A 7,549-nucleotide genomic window follows, 5' to 3' on the forward strand; every position below is an offset into this window, starting at 1 on the left:
TTGAAACATATTTTTCACCACTAATTAGCGTACAAGCACTTAATTCAGAATAGGGTTTCGAAATTAAACTCTGCTTTAAATACCATTTGACTCGCAGGGGGTAAAAATGATGAGCACGGGCTTTTGATTAGGTTGGGTTGGATTATGAGTAAATGGAGTTTGACTCAAGATTTTGGTAAAAAGTGCCGTATCATCAATAAGTAAACAAACTGCAAAGCACGACAAGGAAACAGGCCGATGGTGTTGTAACTAAAAAGCGAAAATTAAACCGTCCAAAGTGCGGTTTCTAGAAGGTTGAGTACGTGACTTTAGAAACAAGTCAATCGTTGTTGCGTCGTTCGAAACTGTCAAACAAGCGGGAAGTCAACAAGATCAAATAAACCTGCAGCCATTGGTTTCAGTTGCGTTGGATAGGGTGAGTTTGAAATGCTGGGCTTGCATGTCGTGACGAACGTGCTATGACTAATGGGCAGTCTGGCGACTAGATCTGTACCCTAGTACTTCCTCGAGGGTTTCACAATTGCACAAGCAACGTCACAACGTACGCCTGCACAACACGGACAACACGTAAGCAGCATGTCGAAAGCGGAAATTTAACCCGGGAATTTCGAGGTTTCAGCCACGTACAAAGCGCAGTATCAAAATAAATTCAACGAAATTTTAATGGGGTCAAAATTTTTATTGGGTTTACGCAGTTCTTACTTTCCTCTTCTCGTGTGACGCAATTGCTTGTAAAGGTGTTATTTTTTGGCGGTTTATCTTAAAACACGTCATAGATCTAGGACAGTAGTTTTTGCTAAAAAAAAAAAAACGTTCTCCCGAAGATTTGATAATACTCCTGCGAAATTAAAATTTACAGTATACCACCAATAGTGGTCCGCCATGTATGACTCTCTATGCAGAGCGTGCGTTTTCAACTTAGGTGATACACCAAGAAATCATTAAAACCCAAGACAAATTTAGCAGCATTGGAAAATTTGTGTAGTTATTAGAAATGACAAACTGAATCTGGAATTTGGAGCAATACGAAAGTTTCATATTTCAGAGATAGACTTTTTGCGAAACTAGCATCGGTCCCGAAGTACTTCTGAATGGGCTGTTACAAAGCATTGCTTAATTACTTTCACATATGTTTTTGAATCACCAACTCTTTAGTGGCGCGCAATTAAATGAACGATTTTTCTTCTTGTTCGCTTAACGCATAAAAAAGGGGAACTCAAAAGGTAAAATAATTTCACGCTCTATTTTTACAGCTGCTTTGAAAATTAGATTTCCTCGGTTAGATTATGAAGATACTCTTTAATATTGCCCTTGATTTCTCCAGGCTTGATCGTTCGCACTTGGTTTGTTGCCGGCAGACTGAAAGCATAAGCTAAAGATTTTAAAACCTGGTAAAGCAATACACATGCCAGAAATCGGTTGTTTTGGTTGGTATGAAAATGGTGCATGTTATTATTATTATTTTTTATTATGTGTAATACAGTAATCAAATAAGCTGGTGCGCCCACTTATGCGTTACAGGTACAGTAATATAGTCTCGTAGTGGGTTATTGCAGCCTAAGACATCTATTTTATATCAGTCATACACAAACCCTTTGATTGTTATTTCACAAATAAAACTAAAGGCTGCAAACTTACTGTGCTTGTTTCGTGCTGATGGAAATTTTCCGAAATCATAAAGTGCGGATGGAAATTTTAAAGGTTGAAAACACTGTCCTAAATATACGTCCATTTACAAAATTATAAAATGGCCATTTGGAAGCAGTCGACTTACAAACGAATGAACGTGTGGTTTTCGCATTTTTCACGATCTGCTGGTGTTGCTTTACTACCGAACAAATCGTGGTGTGATCAAACGACATATTACCATCTCCAACTCCAAAACGTGAAGTTATTCATGGCTTGAATCCTTCTGAGCCATTCTGAGCAATAAGAATGTCTAGCATAGTTTACTGCGCCGATTTCTGTGTAAGGTAAAATGTTCAAGTTGTACTGTTGCTGTTTGATATTGTGGTTTTCGTCTGAAGGATATTGCAAGATATCGCCAAGGTAATTTTTGAATGGGCTGCATTTGATTTGCTACTTTGCATTTTTTTGGGGGGGTGGTGGGGGGAATTGAATCACCAAATACAATGGACTGCAATTGCACTGGACAAATATTTTTTATCTTTTTTTTACCTTGCAAAATAAAAAAACTTAAAATAGTTTAAGGGTATTTTGGATTATGTAAGGTGCATTATTGCTTTTAAATCAGGTGGCACTATCTAAAGACAAATTGTTTTAAATTCTCGACAAGATTTCGCACAACCGTGCTTAATCGGCCGTATTTGTCTTTATATAGTGCCACCTGATTACATCATTTAGAATTAGACAAAGATTGTTTTTTCAACTGGTAATCATTAAACTATCACGCCTAACTTTCTAAAGCCATCAGGTTTTATTAAAAATGTTGTAATTTAACAATTTCACTTTTGGTATTGGGGTCGCTTTACGTTTGGTCGCTATAGCAATAGCGAGTGTTATTTACCCGGCGCGAATGTAGAACCGCCTTTCGCATAAGGTATAAATTTAGCAAGGTTTTGTGCAAACCAGGTTCGAGTTCGGTGCGACTCCCTGTTTACACCAGGCTTTACTCACATTCAAGTAGAAATATGTTATAGTGTTGTAATGACTTCAATTACCTGGGAAAATGACAATAGTTAAAGGTAAAATTCGATTGGTTGCCCCATGTCTGTTTGTAAAACAGATTGATTGCTGAATGCTACTTTTATTATTTTGCCCATCATCGCTTACAATTTGTCGTGTTTTACCAAATTTAATAGTTCAACCAATTATTGTTATGTAAATGACTTGACTTGACTTGATAACGATTGTAAAATGGCAATAATTGGAAATTTTAATTGCTCGCAAATGATTTCAATTGGAATTTAGCTATTCAAAAAGACCTGTTTGCAACCCTGAGTGTCTATATGTTTACAGTGCACCGGCGCCGCGCGATTGTCAATGGGGCCACTGGGGAGCCTGGAGCCAGTGCCCAGTCACTTGCGGCGGAGGTTCGCAATTTCAGGTCCGAGTTCACAGGATCTTTGCCAGCCACGGCGGGTCGGAGTGTCCCGGGCCGAGCGCGCGAACTTCCCGTTGCGGAACGCGCTGCTGTCCGCGCGACTGTGAATGGAGCAGGTGGACGGCGGTCGGGCGGTGCTCGGTAACTTGCGGAAAAGGGATAGGGTGGCGGACTCGGACGCGGACCGTCGAGAAATCGTGCGGCGGCAAATGCGCAGGACGCGGCGCGCGGTTCACGACCTGTGTGATGCCGCAGTGCTCAATTGACTGCCAACTAACGTCCTGGTCGTTCTACTCGCTTTGCTCGGCTTCGTGCGGCGGCGGCGTGGCGGTGAGGAGAAGACAGGTTCGGACGCGGGCGGAAACCGGCGGGAAACCATGCTTCGGTGCTTTGAACGAGCCGTGCAACAGCGGTTGTTGTGCCGAAGATTGTCCGTGGGGTGAGTGGGGCCCCTTTGAAGCCTGCTCCAGCAGCTGTGGACGGGGAATACAGCAACGTTTGAGGGCTGTGGCGGGCGGGGGTACTTGTCAAGGCGACGACTGCGTCGATCACAACCAAGAAGCCAGGCTCTGCACACTGGACCCTTGTCCTGTAGCGTGCAGCTGGCAGTCGTGGGGACCTTGGAGTGTCTGCGATTTAAGTATAAATTCGCAGCATCGTAACAGAAGCAAAATCGGGGATTGCGTTGGAAAACGCTACGAGAAACGCGTGTGTTACTCACGGTCGACGCTTCCGCCAATTTCAACTTCGACAAGTCAATCTGAAAAACTTACCTCCAATAGGCAAACTGAAATCACGACTACACTTAGTATTTCAAGGAACCCTATTGCTTTAAGTAGTCCGCCGATTTCATTTCCATCAAGTCATTCATGGAAATTTACCTCCAAAGGGCCAGCTGGAGGTATGACTACACTTCATCTTTCAAGCAACCCTATTACTTTAAGCAGTCCAAAGGTTTCAACCCCGCCGCCTATAACTCCCAGTACCCTTAGGCTCTGCTCATGGAGCCAGTGGACAATCTGCACTGCGACTTGTGACTACGGCACGCAGACAAGATTAAGATCTTCAACCTGCTCTCCAGCAACTGAGATTCGGGTCTGCAGCGTGGTTTTATGCCAGCAAAACGTTACCTGTGGCGATTGGGGCCAGTGGAGCGACTGCAACGGCACGTGCGCAAATCGTACGCAGTATCGGCAGAGAAGCACAGTTCCATCTCGTCAGCGTTGCCCGCTTGAAACGACTGAAAGACGGGGGTGCAAGTCTGCTTGCGGATATAGCAAATGGACGTCTTGGAATAGGTAGGTAACTCCTTGGATCGTACACAGGTGTACTATGATACGAAAGCCGTTATCTTCGTTCAAAGGCGAATTTAGAAGGGCTAAATCACAGTATATGCGCGTGTATCTTTCTTTGGAAGGTGTGAAACTTTTTGCAAATGATAGAGTTAAAATAATAAACGTTTCGGAATTAATGGATTCAAATTTCTTGCCGTAAGAAGGATAAAGACGAAAAAAGTTCGTTTTTGTGTGGTGTTGCCTAAATCGACCGCTCTTTTTGGTAAGGTTATGTTCGTGTAAAAGGGTCAAAAACATGTCGGATTCGTTTAAATTAATTGTTCTCGAACTCTCGAAAGATAACATATTTTACCTTATTTAGCAAACGAGATTGTTGCTGTTTACTACTTCCTAACTCTTTTTTAATGTTTTTTTAACTTTTAGCTGCAGTTCACTGTGCGGAAACGGAACTCAAAACAGAACTCGTTCCATTCTGGAAAGCCCGACCTGCGTTTGCAACAATGCAAGTGTTGAACGAAGAAGCTGTGTTGGGGGCATATGCAAAGGTAAAAGTTTAACATTCTATCACGCTTTCAAACATTGTAATAACATCAGGCATTTTTCTAAAAAGTTCTCGTACCAGTGGTTGTCAAATCGTTGTCCACCAAGCAGTTTTGGGGGTTCACAAAAGAAACGTTTTTTGTCCTAACCCATCTCAATAAACTTCGCTTTCTATTAATTACTTTTGTAATGTTTGTTTAAAATTATAACTGTTGCGATTTTGCTTTAAATAAATTTTATTTGCAAGATACCATGAATTACTGAGAAAATAGCAAGAGACTGCAAAAAAATCTTCAAAATATGAAATCACTGGAATAAGCAACGAATTAAAAACTATAGGCTCTTTAAAATAAAGCCGCAAACCAGGAAGTAGCGTTGGCAAGAGTTTCTTGCGCACGAAAGAAGTTAGTGCAACATTTGACCTCAAGCCACTGCGCGCAACTGAAAATTGCATGTCAGCCAACTTTGCTGTTTACGCTTTCCAGCAGCTGGTGTCACTCTGCGCCGAGATAGGTTGGCGTTTAAATCTCTAACAATTATTACTCTATTATAGTGATTCTCGAACTTTTTTATGCGAAACATCTGCTTTCTTTTAATAATTGCTTAAAACATCTGCTTTTCTTTTAATAAAAACTAATTAAAAGCCACTTTACACTAATTTCTATCAATCTAGAGAAGAATGTGCTACAGTTAATGAAATTTTTTAGTGAACTTAAAAGAATGAATTTAAAAGATATTGGGCAAATCACTAAAGAACTTTATGGAGCCCATTTTTAGATTTTTTTAGGCTTGGATTTAGTGCACAGGTTCAGGCGTAGAGAATTGGTAAGTCGACCTGATTAAATTTGTTTTTTCTCAAAAACGTGAGGCGATAGCGTTCTTAAATGGTTGATGAAGACAGTAAAGCCAAATATTTATTTCCATGTGGTTACTGCATCTGTGACATTGCGCGTGAACATTATTTCGCTAATTTCCGTTTAGGACCAAACTTGCGAGATTTCCAGAACAAATACATTCACACCAAAAGGAACGTGCTGATTGGAATCGGAGTTGTGATTTTTGTTGTGCTGATCATCATCGGAATAGCGGTAAATAGGAACGGCACTGGCTAACATGTTTGTTAAGGAAATCGTAAAGGTATATTGTTACGACAAAGCAGGGACGCCGGAGAGGGGGCGAGCAAGCGCCCCTTCTGCCCTTTGCTAAGGGGGGCAAGGGGGGGGGGGGGGGGGGGGGGGGGCAATAGTGCCCTTTTCATGAAAAATGATATATTGCTTTCAGAACGTTAAATATTATGCGACGCAAATCATAAAGCAGTGTTGTACACGCATTTTTTTAAAAGAAACTTGGCTCAAGCCGAGTACTAAAAGTTTCCTAAATTTTCTATTGTTTTCTATTGTTTAAGAGAACAATCGGAAAAATGCAAAAAAATTCGTAAAATGACATGGTTGACATTTGTTGAAACATTTTTCGTACCATTTAAGCCAATCTAGAGCCTCTAGATTATAGGGCGTGGCCGCAAAATTTTTTTCGGGGGAGTACCCTCGGACCCCCCAAAATTTCGGCTCGCCTGCGGTCTATGTTGCCCTTACAGAAAAGTCGCCCCCCTTGCCCTGAAATCGCTCCGGCGTCCCAGCGACAAAGCCAGATTCGGCCCGCCGGGTCAATTAATCCGGCCCGTGATATACTTTCTAAATGAAGATTTAAAGTAGAGTTGAACGGTTGTCTAATGCAATTAAAACTCAATTTCGATAAAATTTTAAACTCTACAAAATACTTTATGGCTCACTACAGTGTTTATTGAATAGTTTGTTATATTCTCTTCGTATAACGGTAATCAAGTTGATAAATTCGCCAAAAAATGCTATAGGCCTACCAGGCTCGATCACAAGTCCTAAGAGTTATCCGGCCCCGGATGGCCAGGCCTTATCTGGCCCTTAAATAGTTTTGGTAAACCCTGCGCTAGAATAAACAACAGTAAAACGTTGACTAACCCTGTTTTTAGGTTTACAGACGACGAAGATACGGCATGGGCACAACTACAAACAGGGCCCTTCCTTTCTTAGGACGCCCAGTAGACAACGAGCAAAACCTTTACATACACATGCAATAAGTGTATATATGAACTTATGTACCTGAAGTAAAATGAACTTGACACACTTGCTGGTACGTCAGGCTCCATTTGAGACAACTTTTACATCCTATTGACAATCGATGGCGTCATATGCTGGCTTTAATTTAACAAATATGGAAGTTCGTAATCTTAAACTACATATCTATATTTTCATAACACGCCAAGTAGGCTACATTTAAAAAATCTGTTTGTCTTTGAAAAAAATCTACAACTACCAACACCGGTAACTGAAGGGAACATTTTTGAACATTGCTATTTACGGCTTTTCTAAGAGAGAATTGCTGCCACTATTATGGCTGTCATAATTCCTCTCTATCAAATCCTCATGCGGTCTCCCCTGCAAAAAATAGTTGCCCACTCTTGATTCAAAGCAGGTGTCGGCAACCTACAACCCGACCCCTATTTTACAAAGGGGACAAAAGGTTATTCTCAATATTTTCAACTAATTTAATTATACGAAACGGCCAAAAAATATGACTCATTTTATTAAAAAATACATGTCCGCCCCTGATTACT

This window comes from Ascidiella aspersa, chromosome 5, assembly GCF_963924565.1.
Source record: "Ascidiella aspersa chromosome 5, kaAscAspe10.2, whole genome shotgun sequence".
In the NCBI taxonomy this organism is placed as follows: domain Eukaryota; kingdom Metazoa; phylum Chordata; class Ascidiacea; order Phlebobranchia; family Ascidiidae; genus Ascidiella; species Ascidiella aspersa.